At 36.9% G+C, this 21,124-nt stretch overlaps 1 pseudogene; it reads left to right on the forward strand.

Annotated features, from left to right (window-relative positions):
- LOC141716843 (cytochrome P450 CYP736A12-like) overlaps nucleotides 1–11,631 on the forward strand; it is a 58,415-nt pseudogene extending 46,784 nt beyond the window's left edge.
- The last annotated feature ends 9,493 nt before the right edge of the window (nucleotides 11,632–21,124 follow it).

Raw genomic sequence — 21,124 nt, forward strand, 5'->3', positions numbered from 1 at the left:
GGATACTGGTAAATCAGTAGATATTACTGATTATAGAGGTATGGTTGGCTCTCTACTCTATCTAACTGCTAGTAGACCTGATATCATGTATGCTACCTGTCTTTGTGCAAGATTTCAAGCAGATCCAAGAGAACCTCACTTAACAGCTGTGAAAAGAATTTTCAAGTATCTTAAAGGAACAGCTGGTCTGGGATTGTGGTATCCCAGAGAATCAGATTTTAAACTAATAGGTTACTCCGATGCAGATTTTGTAGGTTGCAAAATTGACAGGAAAAGCACAAGTGGAAGCTGCCAATTTCTTGGAGGCAGATTGGTTTCTTGGTTTAGCAAGAAACAAAAGTCAATTTCCACATCAACTGCAGAAGCAGAGTACATTGCTGCAGGAAGCTGTTGTGCACAGATTCTTTGGATGAAGAATCAGTTACTGGATTATGGGTTAACATATTTTAAAATCCCTATTTACTGTGATAATCAAAGTGTAATTGCTATGACAGGTCAGTTCAACACTCAATGACAAAGCAGATCAGCATTAGGTACCACTTCATAAGGGAACATGTGGATGAAGGTACAGTGGAATTGCACTTTGTTCCAACAGATCAACAACAAGCAGATATCTTCACAAAACCACTATGTGAAGCTACCTTTATAAGATTGGTAAATGAACTTGGAATGGTTTCAGGTTCTTTCTCTAAATCTGCTTAGCTTTTGTTCTGATGCATCAGACTTTATGATCAGTATTTGTAGATATTACTCTCTTTGTGCATTCTGTGCTTAATTAAAAATTGCTTAAGTACTGATTGTTGTCTAATGTGAATTTATAAACTTTGATAGTGAAATGACTGTTTCTGTGACTATTCAATCCTATGAGGATAACTATGCTAGATGCTGACCTAGTAGTCTTTAATATACTAGAGATCCCACGTTAGAAGTAATTATTTATGTGGAAATCTATTGACACAAAAAAATTTTGATATTGAGCTTAGTCAAGTTTACTTTGTCTATCTTATTACTAAGTCAAAAACTAGAATAATGCTTCTCATCTGTTAAGTTCTGATGTTAGTAAATCTGTTGAATGTACTAAGTGCTGATAAACCTCACTTATCAAAAGAAAAAGGAAAAGAAACAAGGAATAAAACCAGGTACTCCTTTGAGATCTAGAGTAAAAATATGGAAGGGACGACCCAAGTGCATTGCTGGTATTAAGTAATATGCATCAGAAAAAGCAAAAATAAATATTTTACTTGGTGACTTTTCACACTCTATGATTACTGGAGAAATATTCTGATAATAGCATAAATTCTGATAAGCAGTCGTAACTCACTTACACTGAGAAGCCACTGTAAAATGGAATTTCAAAAGATGCATAAAATAAGCACAACAACAGTTGAGGTGGACTCATGCATGAACTCATTCAAAAGTAGGCTTCAGAATAATGACAGATTTTAAGTAAAGTTCTAAGTTATGCCTTATTTCTAAGATGTACTGAAGTGAATCAGACTTTACTCTTTGTCTGATATTTTGCTTAATGCACACACTTGCACTCCATATGAATGATGAAAATTACTGTGGCGTTCAATGTTGTTTTAGATGAACAGTTTATATGTCAGATTGCATAAATTCTGAGGACAAGTTCTGCTGGAAGTTCTGATAAATAAGTTCTGAAGAACCGAAATCAGAATTTGTATGAAGAATCACAGAGATAGGCATTCATTTTTTTTAGTTAAAAAAACATATTTTGATGACTGTTAAGTTCTGATATAAGTCTAAGTGCTGATATTAAATTCTGATCCTCTACTTGACTTATTTGTGGTTAAAATCTGAAACAGTCTTATTTTAAATTAGAATATGAACGGGTAAGATATTAACAGTCAATACAATTAGACTGAAACAGTCTTGTTTTTTGTGCACATTAAACCCTGTTTTACTTTTCCAATGACTGTTTTTCTTCTTCCCAGTCTAGGGAGACGAGGTAGAATTATTTCTACCTGTACGCATTAAATTATCCTTGCATCTTCTGGCATTCTATTGCCTATATAAACCATCACCTCACATCAGCCTACACATCATTTATTTTCTCACATACTCACTCTCTTTTCCTTCATAACAACACAATCATGGTTAATTACAATATGTTTTTAAACTATGAAACCTTCAATATGGAGTTGACCTGTGAGGACTGGCAGCAGGAATGGCACGTAACTGTCATTCCTGATGAGTTTTGGGACTCGGTTCCCCAGGAGGTTCTCACACACCTCCTGTTCTTTTACATGGACTACCATCGCCATCTAGAGCGATTGGAAGAAGAAAGGCTGGAAGTTTCCGCCACCAAGAGCGAATCATTCGACTCGCTATTCTTTTTGTAGAGAGTCGGAAAAAGAAATAATTTGTTTTCTTCTTCCTATTTTTCTTCATCGTCAGCTTTGTCCGGCTTCTTAACCAAGGACAAAAGTTGTTGATGTTAGGTTCAGTAGCTTAGGACAGTCTTGTAATGTTCTGATGTAAATTTCAATTTCACGGATGTATTCTCTTGATATATTAATGGAATTTTATATTTTTGCAAGATTTTGTCTCTGAGATGTTTTCAATTATGCTGCATTTTCAAATCCTGATTTATCCATATTCTGATGACCATTTCAATTACTGATATAAATTAAGTTCTGATTTTAAAATATCAGTACTTGTTTACTTGATTTATTTTTTTGTCATTCTCACACTTGAATATTTTTACAGAATATTGGTTTTGCAGTGAAAATGATTAAATAAGTGGGAACAGTTTAAATTTTGAATTAAAACTGACTTACCTCAATTAATGAGATTACTTGATAAGTGGAATGTTTTTTGTCCTTGAAACACTCCACGTGATAAGTAATGATTACTGTTTTCTCGTGTCCATTAACTATTCATTATTGCTGCATGTATGACAGGTGTCCAACGGTTATTTTTTTTAACCATATATAAGTAAGAGAGAGAGAGAAGATTATACAATCTTTTATTTACTTTTACACTTTATCTCTCTTTCTTTACTTCTACTATCTCTCATCTCCTGACGTTGTTTTTCATACAGATATTTTATCAAACACTTTATAGGCAACCTTAATTCTCAACTTTTTCTCATGGCACCTAAGGATTTGATCATAGATGGAGCCAAGTTCGTTCCCAACAACTATGCTGCAATCCTAAATCATGATGAAGCCCCATCTGAGTTGCATTTTGTGCAAGATCTTCTTGCACACAGTGAAATTGGGTATGCCTTGACCCAGCCTTCAGTCTTTTCAAGCCAACAAGTTCTGACGTTTTGGCGGACTGGGTATTTTGATAATGGTGGTGCAACTGGTACTCCCAGCATTGTTTTTGAAGTCAATGATGATGAGTATGTGGTAACTCCTGGAACAGTTCGCACGGCTTTACATTTACCAGAAGGCTGCATTTTCTCAACACCAGAGGAACCGGCTCTACAGCAGCTCATGGCCAATTTGGGGTATGAGCAGAGTTTGGCTAAGCTTGGACAGTTAAAACGAGCATATATCATAAAGGAATGGAGTTTTTTCTTCGACTACATCACTAAAGCCTTCGGGAATAAGTGTTCCAACTTTGATGCCATTCCAATAATGAGTCAGCACATCGGGTATGCTATTATTAACCAAACTCATTTTGATTTTGCAAGTGTTGTGATAGGTTTTATAGGGGATAGGATGACAGAGGATAGAAATGTTGTCTACTTTGCTAGATTCTGTCAGCTTATATATAATTTCTGTTGTGCTAATGAACCTCAACCTACCACTGACTTATTTCCACCCTTTAAACTTGCAAAACGGGGTTTTAATGACTTGGTAAATGCTGACCTTAAGAAAACGGTGGTTAGACCCTTACATATACCTCAGTCTGTAAAGCAGATCTTGGTAAATGTTGATCCTCAAACCTATAGATCTGTTTATTCTGATGTTCAACCTACCACCACATCCCAAACACCACACCAACCATCAGAACATACCACACATACATCTATACCTCAACCCTCTCTCAGAACATATCTCAAAACATATCTCACACCTTCACAGACAGCTCAACCTTCATCCTCAGCACCTACTGTGAAGCCTTCATCTTCCAAGCCCAAGAGGACAAAGACTGTTCCTCAGACACCACAGAAGAGAAGGAGGATTGTTCTGAGAGATGAGTCAGACAGTGAGGAACAGGTTTCTGCATCAAAACTGTTGTTAAAGAAGCTGAGAAGGTCCCTTCTCAGAAGGATTCTGCAATTGAGGGATCTAAGCTTCTCAAAAGGCTTAGAAGAATGACTTCTGCTGAACCTCACAAGGAATCCCCACCTTCAAAGAGATACAAGAAACAGAGAGCTAAAAGGCCAGCTTCAGATGATGAGGAAGCAACAGCTAAGGAAGGAGATCAGGAATCTCTGATCTTAAAAGAACCATAATTTGCTGAAGCTACTGCATCTCTCTCTTCATTGTCCCCAACTCAGGAAGCTGCTACAGATTAGGAAAACACACCATCTGTGTCTCCTGTACATAAAACTGTATCTCCTGTAGACCCAGACACAAGTGCTAAAATTGATATTCACAACCTGGTTGTGCCTGAGGTTCTCTACTTAGAAGCTCCAACAACAATTAATCCATCAACAACACCTTTTCCTGATGTTACTCAAACTCCAGAATTATCTACAACACCTTCTCTGCATCTAGATGATGATGATCAGAATATAGGTGATCATCAGGATATGGCTGTTGATCAGAACTTGGAAACAAATCAGCACTTAGAGGATGATGCTGAAGCCTCAATTGCTTCTCATACTGTTGTTTTACCAGAAGATGCTGATTCTGTCAGTTCTGATGCTTCAAATGCTGATGATACTGGTGATGCTGCTGTTAATGCAGATGCTGATGAAGTTGGTCCTTCAGGACATGCATCTCAGCAAATTGTTCATAAATCTGAACTAGTTAAGAATTTTGTTACAAGAGCAGCACCAGTACCTTGGAGTGAAACTCCTAGAGGACAGGAGTGGACTAAGGAATGGAACTCAGTTACCTTTGTTCCATCTGAAAAGATTCTTGCTGAGCACTTGGCAAAAGCTGATGAAATGTTAATTAATGATGATTTCAAGACACAGCTTCGAGTCACTGCATTGAGTACTAGACATCTGCAAGGTCTCCATTCAACAACTCATGCAGAGTTACGTCAAGTTAAGGAAGAATTGCTCAAGCAAGATATGACTAGGAAACTTGATAAGAAAAAATTCTTCCAACCTACCATTGACAGAGTTGCTTACATTGAGAAGACCCAAGAGAAGCAACAGTCTCAGATTGATGATATTTTGAAACATCAAGCTTCTCAGCAATCTCAACTCGATGAAATCCAAGCTTCAGTAGAATTGCTTGTCTCTCTTCTCTTACCTGCTGATGCCAAAAAGGGGAAGAAAGTAATTAAGTCCAAATGCAAAACTGTTAAGACACTGAAGGGGAAGGATGATGAAAAAGATGACCAGGGAAAATCTGGAATGGGTGGAGGTCATGGTCAAGGTAGAAGTTTCTCATCTAGAAGAACTGAAACTACAAGTCATAGGACAAGTTCTGATGTTGGAAAAAGAATTACTTCTGCTACTGGTAAAAGGATAAGTTCTGATGAACTTTTGGATCTCGATGAAGAAATATTAAGGCAGTTATTTCTGAAAGAAAATCCAGGAATGGACTTGGAGAGTCTAATGGAAGAAGAAGCAAGACTTAAGTCAGAAAATGTCAATTCTAAATCTGAAGCTTCTGTTGGTAAAAAGAAACTTCCAAAGGCCAAAGGCATTGTGATAAAAGAAAGAACAAGTTCTGAAGCAACCAAGGCTAAATCACAATTGCAGATAAATCCAAGGTCCAAGGGCAAAGAGAAAGTTGGTGAACCTATCAAGGTTTATGTGCCTCTTGTGGATGAAGAAATTACTGCTGAAGATGCTGATCTTGCACTAACTTCAAGAAAAGTTTCTAAGACAACCTCTGACATGGCTCAAGTTGTTCATAGTAAAGATATAGTTAGTTCTGATATCTCAAAAAAGCAAGTAACCTCTGACATAGCTCAAGTTAACTTGATATCAGAAGATAAATTAAAGGAAACCTCTGACATTGTTCATGTTAAACCTTCAAAGATACTCCTACCAGGATTTACCAAAGCCAAACAGACTCAACCTTTGAAGACTGCTGTAAGTGGTTTTGAAGCAAGAGTGGTTACTGGAAAGGAAGCAAGAGATAAATCTGGATTGGGTAGTGCTGATGAAAGAAGAATACAGAACACAACCAATGATCCAACTTCCTTAAGTGAACCAGGTATTGGAGCAACACCTAAAAGATTGAATCAACTAGAATCTGTACAGATGGTTTACCATACCTACTTAAGAGAACACATCTTGTTGTACTTCATGACAGATGGTAGGGTTTATCATATAAGGGAAAATGCCATTCCACTGAAGTATTTTGAAGAATTGTAACATGTATTATTCTTACTTCAAGTGAATGACAAAATAACAGAAAGTGCTGCAAACTATTTGAAGAGTCAAATTCAGAAACAGAAAAGGCTTTATTTTGTTAAGTCTGACAGCATATATCTTCCAAAGTACATAGATCACAAGGGTGATATTGTTGAGATGAAGCCTAACTCTGCTAAGATTATAACTACCTTTCTGGGTTACAAGGCTGTGGAATTCAATCTTGAGTCTGACAAGGCATATTTGATTAGACTGGATCAGGACATAAGGAAAGCTAAAATTAATGATCTCAGGGCTGCAATCTTTCAAACTGGTGAAGATTCTGCAGAACTTAAAGATGCTAAAAGGAGGATGATTGATGAACTTAGATATGCTGAGAGTTGTTTGTTAAAGAATTATCTCAGAACAACTCCTGACATCAGAGAGATCAGAAAGTGAAGCCAAGTCAAGATCTACAACTGCTCAAATTCTGATATGAATACAGACTGAAGTTGTTATTAGAAGTTAAAGTTGGTAAAGCTTTAAGGACTGTAAGTTGTAGTTATCTAGTCAAATTCTCATCCATTTGTACTTAATATTTTTGACATCATCAAATATCTGTTAAACTTGTATATTATGCTAATTTACAAGTTGGGGGAGATTGTTAGATATATAAGATAATGTCATGTCTAATATGATTTATGTTTAGTTTTTAGATCTTACTTAAACATGAAAAATCAGTACTTAACTGAAATCAGTACTTATACTGAAGTCAGAACTTAAGTTATCAGTACTTAAGGTTCAGAAGATATTTATCAGAAGATAATATCAGGACTTAAAGGAAATATTCAGATAAGGAAGGCAGCTGATTTACAGGAAGAGAAGATCTAGACAAACGTAAGAAGAGATATGCATGAAGAAGGAATTTCGTGAAGAATGGAATACTTGGAAGAAAAGATATCTGATTGTTATATTTTAGGAAGCAGAATTATATTCCATATCAATTAGCGATTATCTTGTAACTGTGTAGTATATAAACACAGACATAGGGTTTACACTATAAGTGTTATTGTTATCGAGAAGATTATTCATTGTAACCCTAGCAACTCTCGTGATATTTGTTCATCAATGAGAGAGGATAGTTCCATACTGTAACAGAGTTTATTATTTTAAATAAAGTTTGTTTTCTGTTACTTGAGTTATTGAAGTTCGATTTGATTGTGCTATACACTATATTCACCCCCCTCTACAGTGTGTGTGACCTAACATAATCTCTTGGTACTCCTTGGTTCAGTACTGTTATCATAGCTATCTGTATTTAGATTTCTAATATATGACTGTGAACTTTGAGTTGGTGTCTGCAATGAAAAAGAGTTGCCAATCTCTGTTCATGTAGATGAGGAGTAACCACCATGTTGAGAGCTATTGTCACTTTGAGTTGAGTTGTTGTTGATACTTCGAGAAGTAATAGTGTTACTTCGAGGAGTACTCATATCACTTGGGGTGTCTTCACCACCTTCCATTTGATATTCTCTTACACCATTGTCTAAGTCTTCTTCCATGTTCATTCCTTCTATTGTAAACATATCATCCTGTTTTTCATTTTCACTAAGATCCCAGGGCCATGACTCTTTTTCTTCAAAGGTGACGTCCCTGCTAACATGTACTCTGTTGGTGAGTGGATCATACAGTCTGCAGGATTTAGTCCCAGGCTCTTTTCCCAAGTTTACCACCTGCTTGCTACAATTGTCCAGATTTCGTGTGTGTTGGCTAGGAATTTTCATGTGCCCGATACAGCCAAAGACTTTGATGTGCCCTATGTGTGGTTTCTTTCCGTTCCAAGCTTCACAGGGAGTCATTTTTGTAAGTCCCCGAGTTGGTAAATGATTTAGTAGATAGACTGAATGTCTCACAGCTTCTCCCCACATGATCGAGGGTAACTTAGTTTCTTTCAAGCAACTCCTGGCCATTTCAACCACCATGCGATTTCGACGTTCCACTACACCATTTTTCTACGGTGTATATGGTGCTGTATAATGCCTTTCTATTCCATTTTCCTTGCAGTATTTCTCAAAATCATTTGACACAAACTCCCCTCCTCTGTCAGTTCTGAAAGTCCTTACTTTTCTTTCCGGTCCCCTTTCACCCAAAATGCAGAATTCTTTAAAGGCACCCAAATCGTCATTCTTTGCCTTCAAGAAGTAAACCCAAATATATCTACTATAATCGTCCACAAGTAAAAGAAAGTACCATTTTCCTGAGGTTATTTCTGGTTGAATTGGGCCACAAAGATCTCCATGTATCAATTCTAAAGCTTTGGTTGCACTGTAGTTTGACTTTGCTGGGAACTATTTTCTTGTTTGCTTAGACATAAGGCAACCCCTTCATACCTCCTTTGTCAGTTCAATTTTCGGCATCCCATTCACCATTTTATCTTTACACATAAGAGACAAAGCATGATAATTCACATGACCCAAACGTTTGTACCACAATCTCGACATCTCATCCTGTTTAGACAGCATACACATTTGTTTTGCAGAGTTAATCATGATTTATAAAGTCTGTTGGGAGATCATTTTACTTTCATGAGAAGCCTGTCTTAACATCATATACCCACAGTAGCTCTCCCTTTATTGCAATTCTGTTTCCTTGCTCAGTCATTTGTCCCAAACTAATGATGTTACTCCTAAGAGTTGGAATATAATACACATCTTTTAGAGCATGTGTTTCTCCATTTTTGCATTCGAATGCTAGAGTCCCCTGTCCTTCAATTCGAGCTGTAGATCCATCTCCAAAACTCACCGAGCCACGTACCTGTTCATCCAGTTCCATGAATTTCGACTTGAAGCCAGTCATATGACTACTGGCTCCATTGTCCAAGTACCACACATTGGACTCATTCTGAACCTTTGACAATTTTGATGGAATAATTCATTTCTCATTCAAATGTGTGCCCTCTTTATTATCTCCGTCGTCACATTTTGCAAGTAGTAGAGCTGGCTCATCATCCTCGAGTCTTGCCATGTTCATCTCCTCTTTTACTTCTTTGTTTCATCTTGGTCTTTTACATTCTGTAGCAAAGTGTCCAAATGCTGAACAATTGTAACACCTTAGATTACTCTTATCACGCCCTTCTCGAGGTCTAGTGTTTGGAAAAGACCCTACAGAGTTTCTTCTGCTTGATCGCTTTTTTCATTCTTCACGAGTTAGTAGTAGCTTACTATCAATGGCTTCACGTTTTTACCATTCCTCTTCTGTTAACATCAATTGTCCATCATTTGTTTCACTCTTATTACTTCTGCCTAGTCTTTCTTCGTGGATTCTCAACGAGCCCACTATCTCTTCTAATGTTATCTTTTCCAAATCACCAAATTGTTCCAATGTCGAAACAATTTGCAGAAATCTGGTCAGTACTGCACGAAGCATTTTCTTGACAACATAGGACTCTGTTATAGGTTCACCTAAGGCTCGTATGTTCGTCACAAGTCCATTCAAATTTAAATAGAATTCATATATTTTTTCATTGTCTTTCATCACCAAGGATTCAAACTCAGTTCTCAGTGTCTGAACCTTTGCTTTCTTAGCACGATCTGCCCCTTGGCACATCATCTTCAGGGTTGTCCATGCTTCCTTGGCAGTCCCTTTCTCTGCAATCGAGAGAATCATCTCCTCAGGTAGACCTTGATACAGCATAACCAAATCTACCTTGTCAACCTTATCATCAACAGCCGTCTTCGGATCTATCGGTTCTACGGCTATCCAAACTCCTTGTGCCTGTAGATACACCTTCATCTTTAAGGCCCAAAAGGTGTAGTTGCTCTTAGTTAACATAGGATAGCTTAACCCTATTGATCCGCCTACTTTGGTCTTGTTGATGTCCATTACAACACTTCTCATCGTTTACAGGATGTTTCCTAAGCTCTGATACCAAAATATTGTTTATATATAACAACTATAAGGTTTACAGGAAAGAGAACAATATAACTAGACTTTGAAAGCGTTAATATCTTTATTCAATGAAAACAAGTGATATAGAAAACACTACAACTGTGATGCTAAAAATCAGGACTTTTGCATATCAGCAATCCCTACAAAAACTCAAAGCCAAAACAACCTCAATCTGTTTCCTAAAATCAAGCTATCCCAACTATTACTACAACAGCCATAGTAGAGATAACTTCTACATTATTCAAAACCTAAATAAAGCCCAACAGAATTCAAAACCCAACTCAAGATTAACCTAAAAATACTTAGTATTATTCAGGTCCTATATATCATCTATGTCATATTTTTAAGCTTCTTTACTCTTTCTAGTTTTAACATGATTTACACATTGCCTCCTACAGGGATTGTCACGGAAATATGAGGCAACAAGCAAAAAACTTGATGCAGTGTTGGAGCTAACTATTGAGGAGCATGAGCAAAATTTGAATAATGGCACTCTTAAGAATAATCGTGACATTTTCGATAAAATTATATCTTTATCTAGAAATAACGCTTCTATCAACCATCAAGAGATAGCCAAACTGATTGACATACCCAATATCAAGTCCATCATGATCGATATCATTACAGCAGCAATTGACACCTCATTTACATCAATCGAATGGATACTAACAGAACTAATGAGACATCCAGGCGCAATGAAAAAATGTCAAGAGGAGCTAACTTCCATTGTTGGACTTGATAGAATGGTGGAGGAGACGGATTTGCCCAAACTAGAATATCTGTACATGGTTATTAGAGAAGGTATGAGACTACACCCTATTGTACCGTTACTTGGTCCCCATGAAGCTAAGGAGGATATTGCAGTTAATGGATATCATATCCCTCAGAAGTCATAAATTATTGTAAATGCATGGGCTATAGGACGAGATTCTAAGGTGTGGGGTGACAATGCTCTAGAATTCATTCCAGAGAGGTTTTCTGAGAGTAAAATAGACCTTCGAGGACGTGATTTTGAGCTCTTACCATTAGGTAGTGGTAGAAGAGGGTGTCTAGGTATGCAACTGGGGTTGCTCAGCATTCTGCTAGTGTTGGCTCAGTTTCTACATTGTTTTGATTGTGAGTTACCGCACGGCAAATCTGCTGAAGACTTGGATATGACTGAGCAGTTTGGGCTAACTATTCCCCGAATCGAATACTTGCTCTTTGTGCCTAAGATTCGTATTTAAACACGGTAGCCTTAGAAATTAGTAATAACCTAAGGTATTTTTCTAATTTAATTATTTTAATACAAATTAATTATGGATTAAATTATGAATTTTTGTTCTTGATGTTTTTGATATGATTTGATGGCATAATCATGTAGATCTTTTCTTCTTAGTCAATTTGGTATATTATATTCAAATATGGAGTTCAATAACATGTCCAAATTGTGATTTGATTCTCAGATTGTTAAATTAGGATTTATATTCATGAACAATTTCAATTAAAATTTACGATTTTCAATTTAACTGATTCTGGGTATGTTTGAGGTGTGTTAATCAATAGATTGTGTAAAAACAACACGATTCATGTAATTATCTGCGTTTTTGGATGCCTGAATCATGACCGCCGGAAAACCTTCGAACTCGCTGGCGTTAATGGCGAGTTCGTCGGAAACGGCGTTCCAGGGATGGTGAACTTGAACTGGGGTCATATCTGAGATGCTGCAGTGCTATGAAATCGATTAATATCAAGAAGGATAGCCAAGAAATCGCGAAAGAACACGAATTTGGCTCGCCGGATTTTATCCCGGTGACCGTGTTCTGGGGAAGGGGCGGCTCAGGCCTGTTTTTCGCGACCCGGTTCCAGACCCATCCATGACCCGGTTTTGATTCTCTGGAATTTAGTTTCAACCTCTGAAAATTATTTCTGGTTTATTTTATTTAAAAATCATTTTAAAATTCTATTTTTATTTAGAAAAATTCATAATTAATTATGGAAAATTATTTTTAATTACAAAATAGATCTTAATTATGTAATCAATTGATTTTAGTTGATAATTAATTATTTAATTAATTAATTAATTTAAATATTAATTGATTAATTAATTTAATTAGTTATTGATTAATTTTAATTGATTATTTAATTGGATTTAATTATTTAAAATTGATTTAAAAATTCCGAAAAATAGTTTTGAGCTTTAAATTATTATTTTATATTATTTTCAAACCTCGATAATTATTATAAAATTATTTTAAAGTTAAATGATTCGGAGTCCAATTTTAATTCCGAAAAATGTTCAAAAATTCGTATTAAATACCTGGAAAATCATTTTGACCCCAAATCTTCTATGAAAAATTATTTGGATTGAATATCTTACGTGTTATGTGTTATATGTGACCTGAATACGGTATAAAATGATTGTTTGTGCATTGTTTGACTGTTTCTGCTGTAACTTTTAATCTGTACATCGGATTTGGGTGAAACGAATGATAGATGGAAGCTTGTATCGAATAGAATGGGTTGAGAAATAGTGTTAATGAGTATATGTGATGTATAACAGAGGAAGCGAGACGTAGAAAAGGAAAGAAAGTGGTTAGTGAGTGGGAACCAATTGACAAATGTTAGTGAAGTGAAAGCGAACTGATAAGGCAAGTGTCCCTGAACTTTCTTGTAGTATACTCGTAAATACTTTTGAACTCTTTTCATTATGTTGCAATTATTCCCAGTAATTCCTATTCTATATTGCAAGTACTTTGAAGTGCTTAACCCTAAACCATGATTTTTATTGATCTTAAGCCGTGAACCTGATTTCTTGTAAACCCTTGATTGTTGAATTCTTGGATATAAACCACACATATCCGATACAACTCCACAAATACATATCTACCACATACTGATCCTTGATATGAGATTGCTTATCAAACAAACCTTTATGCCTTGTATAACAGAAGACCATTCCTTGTAACCTTTGCACCCTTGGTCTTCTAAACTTTGATTCTTTCCTTGAATTGAAAGTCAATCTTCTTGTTTACCTTGTTATACCTTTCTGGTGTTGTGAATCACCTTATGCTTCAAGATAAATGTTGTTTACGATTCATTTTATTGAATTACATTGTTTATCATGTTATTATTATAGAATTGGATTGTTTTTAAATATGGACCAGATTCGTGGTCAGACCAGATTCGTGGTCATATTAGGCCAATGTGTGCCTTGGATCCAGTATATAGAGCAAAGCTGGGAGCCTTGCTCGGGGTTAGTGTGTGACTGATCAGCAACCTAACCTTGGTTTCTTTAAATAAAAGTGAATATCCAATTCTAATCATTACTTATCAAAAAACTTGATTTCCTATATCATTTCAATTGATCATTATTTACTCTCAGTGTTGTCATTATAACTTGCTGAGCTAGTTAGCTCACTCTTGTGAATCTGTTGATGTTCTTTCCCAGTTAAGAAGGAAACTGGTAATGGCGAGGATCTCCAATCGAGTGTGCCAACTAGGTTTACAGGTTGAAGTGGAATAAGCTAGCGGAAGTTGTGTGGTTTAGTGTACGCTAAAAGTTTGTAATAAAGTTTGACTTCAGATGTAAGATAAATAAATTTAGGATTCGGTACTTTATAATAAATAAGATTGTGGCTTGTGGACATACTTTAAACTGTTGTGATCCTTGATTATGGTAAGTAGGGTCATTGCATAAATTATTATATTCATAAATAGGTTTAAATAGGGTATGTGTATGTGTTGTGGGCCCCAAACTTTTGACCCGGGTTTGGAGGGCGTCACAGGTTTTGTATCAATGCTAAGGTTTAAAGTCACTGTCACAAGCCTAGATTGTCGGGAATGGGTAGAGGGTTAAGATTAGTATTAGAAAATAAAGAAATAGAACGTTGAGAGGTTGAGTGCGATTAAATAGTAGGTTTTAGTTTGATTTACGGCGAGATTCGAGATTCTTATCTAAAAGCGTAATTATCATATAGCGGCGATGGCAGATTCCTTTATTTTGAGATCGTCTGATTACTTGTAGCTGTCAGTTGGAGGACCGTCAACTGATCCACGCCCTTCTCTTCCGCCGGTGTCAGCTATAGTACCAGTTGTGATGGTTGCACCATTGAAAGCTATTCCATTTTGTGGCATGAGACTAGACTTCATAGAGCCACTTGTGAGTATGCAGCCCCAGATACTCTTATGGGGTGGGCTAGAGAAGCATTGGGGGATTTTGAAAGACTTGGTGGAGCAGAGTTTCTATAACGTTAAACGACAAGAATAATGTGATAAGTGATATATGTATAACAGTGTATAGTGTGTATTATCGGACTTTTGGTAGGAGTGCGAATAAACTAGACCTGTTGAATAAGGAACAGACATGTTGTACCTTTGCCTTTAATAAAATGTTTTGCGCTTGCACCACCAAACTTTGATATATATCAGTACCTTTCCTTTCCAGCATTATCATTTACTTTACCATACCTGTTTTATCTTACTGCACCAATTATGAAACTCTTGTGATAACATGTACTCTATTCCCCTTAACTGTTTACATTAAGTAAAGAAGCATGCAATTTACTTAGTTCAACTATTGAAAATGTTTTCAAAAAGAGATATTTCTGTTTTACAAAATCTTTTCACAAAAAGGAGTATGTTTTAAAGGATAAATAAATTGTTTGATTCTTTACAGAAAATGTCTACCAGAAGAAATACCCGTTCCACCAACCAGAATGAAGAAAACAACAACAACAACAACAAACCCAAGACAGTAACAACCAGAATGCCAACCCAGGTCCCGTAGACCCAACTATGGCACAGATTCTTCAGATCTTGGCTCAATAAACAGTTCACCTGACTCAATAACAGCCGAGGCAGACCAACCCTCAGGTAACCTTTAAGACCTTTCAGGCGGTGAATCCACCAGAGTTTAAGGGTTCTGTAGATCCTATTGAGGCAGGAGTCTGGTTGAAGCAAATTGAGAAGGCATTTGCCTTAGTTAAAGTGAGGGAGGAGCAGAAGACTGAGTTTGCAAGTTACTACTTGAAGAAAGAAGCCACCTACTAGTGAGAAACTGTTAAGATGTTGGAAGGTACGGATGATGTTACGTGGGATAGATTTAAGGAGCTATTTTTTTAGAAGTATTTCCCTCAGTTTTTTCAGTATCAAATGGAGTTGAAATTTTTGGAGCTAAAACAAGGGAATATGTCAGTGGGGGATTATGAAAGTAAGTTTGAGGAGTTGTCTAGGTTTGTGCCATCATATGTGGACACTGATAGGAAGAAAGATAAAAGGTTTCAGCAAGGACTCAAGCCATGGATCCGAGGGAAGGTGGCCATATTTGAGTTGGACACGTATGCGGGAGTTGTGCAGAAGGCTATGATTGCGGAAACGGAAAGTGAAATGTCTCGGAAGGAGAAGGAAGGTAAGAAGAGGAAGTTTGAAGGAAGTGAAGGACAATCCCAAGCATGGAAGTTTCCAAATTTTAATCAGAGGAAGGGCAAGCTCCAGCCCCGAAGAAATTTTAACAGACAGAACACAGGCAACGGAGGTCAAGGTAACCGCCCAGCCATTGGGAACCAGCCCATCCAATAGAGGCTAGCTATACCAGACTGTCAAGTCTGTGGGAAGAAACATGGTGGAGTTTGGAACAAGCTAAATACGGTCTGCTACAGATGCAACCAGAAGGGGCACTATTCAAGGGAGTTTCATAATCAGCCAGCCAGAGATCTAGTCAACAAGGACCAGCCTACCAAGAATCAGGCATGCAAGGTTCTAGCAATTGGATTTACTTATTTCAAGTGCGGGAAGCCAGGACATATCACAAGGGATTGCAAGGCACCAATTCCAGTCAACAACACATTGCGTATCATGAGAGCTACTCCAACAATGAATAAATCTCCCAGAGCTAGAGTTTATGACATGTCTGTGAAGGATGCTATTATGGATACTGATGTTGTGGCAGGTACGCTTACTGTGAACTCCTTATGTGCTAAAGTGCTAGTAGATTCAGGAGCAACTCGATCATTTATTTCTCAAGGTTTTGTTGATAAGTTTAATTGTCCAGTGAATTGTTAAGTGAGATTATGACGGTAGAATTAGAAAATTAGGAGCGTGTATCTGTTAACAAAGTGTGTAAGAGCTGTGAGATTGAGATTACTAGCCATAAGTTTGATGTTGACTTGATACCATTTAAGTTAGGAGAGTTTGACGTTATTTTAGGAATGAATTGGTTATCTAAGCACGATGCTCAGATAGACTGTCGCAATAAAAGAGTAATATTGAAGACGCCAGACGAGGAAGTAGTGACGTTTAGAGGCCAGAGACAAGCGAAGAAGTTTTTGATGATGATTCAAGCTAAGAAGTTACTACGACAAGGATGCGAGCATTTCATTGCCTATGTGATAGATAGAAGTCAGGAGCCAGCAAAGCTTGAAGACATTCCAGTGGTAAATGAATTTCCAGACGTATTTCCAGATGAATTACCAGGACTTCCTCTAGATAGAGAGATCGAATTTGCAATCGACTTGGCACCTGGAACGGAACCAGTATCCAAAGCCCCATACAGAATGGCGCGAGTGGAAATAAAGGAATTGGAAAAACAATTACAAGAATTGTTGGAGAAAGGAGTGATTAGACCCGGTGTATCCCCATGGGGTGCACCGGTATTATTTGTTAAGAAGAAAGACGGGAGCATGAGATTATGCATCGACTATCGAGAACTCAATAAGCTTACGATCAAGAATAAGTATCCCATACCTCAAATTGACGATTTGTTTGACCAGCTAAAAGGAGCTAAGTACTTCTCTAAGGTTGATTTGAGATCCGGATATCGCCAATTGAAGATCAAACCGGAAGATATACCAAAGACAGCTTTCAGAACAAGGTACGGTCATTATAAATTCTTAGTGATGTCTTTTGGATTGACCAATGCCCCTCTAGCATATATGGACTTTATGAACAGAATTTTCAAGGAATATCTGGACAAGTTTGTCAGTGTGTTTATTGATAATATTTTGATTTACTCAAAGTCAACGGAAGACCATGCGGAGCATCTAAGGACAGCTTTGGATATTTTGAGAAGGGAGAAGTTATATGCCAAATTCTCGAAGTGTGAGTTTTGGTTACAAGAAGTTCAATTCTAGGACATGTGGTAAGTCATGAAGGGATCAAAGTGGACCCACCATAGATTGAAGCTATTACGAATTGGGAAAGGCCAAAAACACCAACAGAGGTGAGAACTTTCTTAGGACTGGCAGGATATTATCGACGATTTGTTCAAGATTTCTCGAAGATTGCGACGCCTTTGACGAAGCTTACCAGGAAGAATTAGAAATTTATATGGAATAAGAAGTGCGAAGAAAGCTTTCAGGAATTAAAGAAAAGATTGATCACGACACCTGTTTTGTCACTTCCAGATGATCAAGGGAATTTCGTAATTTATAGTGATGCTTCTCATAAGGGATTAGGTTATGTTTTGATGCAGCATGATAAAGTCATTACGTATGCGTCTAGACAACTGAAACCTCATAAGGAAAAGTATCCTACTCATGACTTGGAACTAGCAGTGATAGTATTCGCCTTGAAGATTTGGAGACACTATTTATATGGAGAAAGGTACGAGATTTATACGGATCATAAGAGTTTGAAGTATATATTCACGCAAAAGGAGCTTAACATGAGACAAAGGAGATGGTTGGAGTTGATCAAAGACTATGATTGCATGATTAACTATCATCCAGGAAAAAGCGAATGTGGTGGCAGATTCATTAAGTAGAAAGGAAAGACTGAACATGTTGACAATACCTCAAGAATTATATAAGGAATTTCAGAGATTGGACTTGGAAGTCAGAATTTGCAAACCTGATGAAGTAAAGATGTACAGTATGACTTTTCAACCAGAATTCTTAGAGAAGATAAGAAAGTGCCAAGACGAAATAATGGATCAGGATATCAATCGGTTGGTTGGAGAAGAATTATGCAATCATAAGGACGATCAGGGTATTCTCAAATTTTCATTCAGAATTTGGATACCACCGATGGCAGAATTGAAGAATGAAATTCTACAAGAAGCTCACAACTCATTGAAGAATGAAATTCTACAAGAAGCTCACAACTCAAGGTATTTCATTCATCCGGGAAGTACCAAGATGTATAGAGATTTAAAAGAAAATTATTGGTGGCCAGACATGAAGAGAGAAATTGCGGAATGGGTTAACAAATGTTACACGTGTCAGAGAGTTAAGGTGGAGCACCAGAGACCAAGTGGATTATTACAACCACTAGAGATTCCAGAGTGGAAGTGGGAGCACATTGCTATGGATTTTATAGTTGGCTTACCCGGGACGAAAGCGAACCATGATGCTATTTGGGTTATAGTGGACAGACTAACCAAATCAGCGCATTTCTTGCCTATCAATGAAAGATTTTCACTACATTAGTTGGTTCACATGTATTTAAAGGAAATAGTAATGCGTCATGGAGTCCCTGTGTCTATCGTGTCTAATCGAGATCCACGATTCAATTCAAGATTTTGGAGAAGTTTCCAAGAATGTTTGGGAACTAAGTTAAAGTGAGAGAAAAATCCAAACAATCGCAGATATGTTACGTGTGTGCCATTGATTTCAAAGGCAATTGGGATGAGCATTTGCCCTTAGTGGAGTTTGCTTACAATAACAGTTATCATGCCAGTATTGGAATGCCTCCCTATGAAGCTCTTTATGGATGCAAATGTCAATCACCGGTATATTGGGACGAAGTCGGAGAACGTAAGCTACTTGGACCCGAGTTAGTACAGCAAACCAAGGAAGTTATGGAGGTTATTCAGAGAAGGTTAATTGCAACACAAGATCGTCAAAGGAAATATGTAGACCAATCCAGAAAGGACATGGAATTCGAAGAAGGAAATTTAGTGTTACTGAAAGTGTCACTGTGGAAAGGATAATTGAGGTTCGGAAAGAAAGGGAAGTTGAGCCCTAGATACGTTGGACCTTTTGAAATTTTGAAACGTATTGGCACGGTAGTATACGAATTAGCGTTACCCCCGCACATGGAGCATATTCATAATATTTTTCACGTATCAATGCTTAAGAAGTATAATCCAGACTCTAGGCATGTAATTGAGTATGAGCCGATAGAACTTCGGGCAGATTTATCATATGTAGAGAATCCAATAGAGATTCTAGAAAAGAGAGAGAAGGTATTGAGATATAAAGTTGTGAATTTAGTAAGAGTATTGTGGAGAAACCCAAAGGTTGAAGAATCAACCTGGGAGTTAGAAAGTGATATGCGAGAAAAGTACCCTCAATGGTTTACTTAGGAGATTCTGAGGACAGAATCCTTTTAAAGGGGGAGGATGTAATATCTGGGACATGACGTGCAATTATTTTTTTATCAATAAATAATTTTTATGTGATTTTATGTGTTTTTTGGTGAATTATTTGATGATTGGTGTGGTTATGTGGATATTTATATGTGGTAAAGCCTAGGTATGTTAATTTTATTATGTCCAGAATAAAATATAGAAAATAAAGGTATTTTCTGGTAATTTTTGGAGTATTCTATGATTTTGTATTGATTTATGAATTTATTAATTATTTTCTGAATAATTACAAAAATATTTTATAAAGCCGGGAATCGTCCAACCTCAACCACTTTTACGTTTTTATAACCTTAAACTCTTCCGAAAACTCCTTCCTAACCTAATCTGGTAATTCCAGACATTTTCCATGTTTTGACTTTTTCGATCCGGATTACGGTTTGATCTGTGCGCCGCCCGACGTGATATTTTCGATACGCTAACCCTTTTCGATAACATTATCTTCGTATAAATCATTTTATAAAGGCCCGGTTTTGATAATTATCGGATATAGGATAATACTTATCCGAAACAGGATAGTGCGTATCCAAAATAGGATAGTGCTTATCCAAAACAGGATAGTGTTTATCCAAAAAGGATAATGTTTATCCAAAACAAACGTATTTATCGATCCAACACGATCCAGAACGTACTAATATTCTGCAAATATAAATAGCCCTTTCTTATTTTATTTTCACGCATAAAATCATAATCAGATAGTACAAACCCTGAAAACCAGGGAAAACTTTATTAAAACACCGTATTCTTGAAAATCAATCGCACAAACGAAGTCGTTATCGAACTCTGATTCAAGCGTGCAATATATCAAAATGAAGCTCTCGAAATCCTCTTTCTGAATCAACAATCTGTTTTTGCCCAGAAATCAAGGTATTTTTCTGATTTAATTATTTTAATTTGAATTAATTATGGATTAAATTATGAATTTTTGTTCTTGATGTTTTTGATATGATTTGATGGCATAATTGTGATTTTTGTCAATTTGGTATATGTCAAATTTGGAGTTCAATAACATGTCCAAATTGTGATTTGATTCTCAGATTGTTAAATTACGGTTTATATTCATGAACAATTTCAATTAAAATTTAGGATTTTCAGTTTAACTGATTCTGGGTATGTTTGAGGTGCGTTAATCAATAGATCGTGTAAAAATAACACGATTTATGTAATTATCTGCGTTTTTGGACGCCTGAATCATGACCGCCGGAAAACCTTCGAACTCGTCGGCGTTAATGGCGAGTTCGTCGGAAACGGCGTTCCAGGGATGGTGAACTTGAACTGGGGTCATATCTGAGATGCTGCAGTGCTATGAAATTGATTAACATCAAGGAGGATAGCCAAGAAATCGCGACAGAACACGAATTTGGCTCGCCGGATTT

Source organism: Apium graveolens, chromosome 4 (assembly GCF_009905375.1).
Source record: "Apium graveolens cultivar Ventura chromosome 4, ASM990537v1, whole genome shotgun sequence".
Classification (NCBI taxonomy): Eukaryota; Viridiplantae; Streptophyta; class Magnoliopsida; order Apiales; family Apiaceae; genus Apium; species Apium graveolens.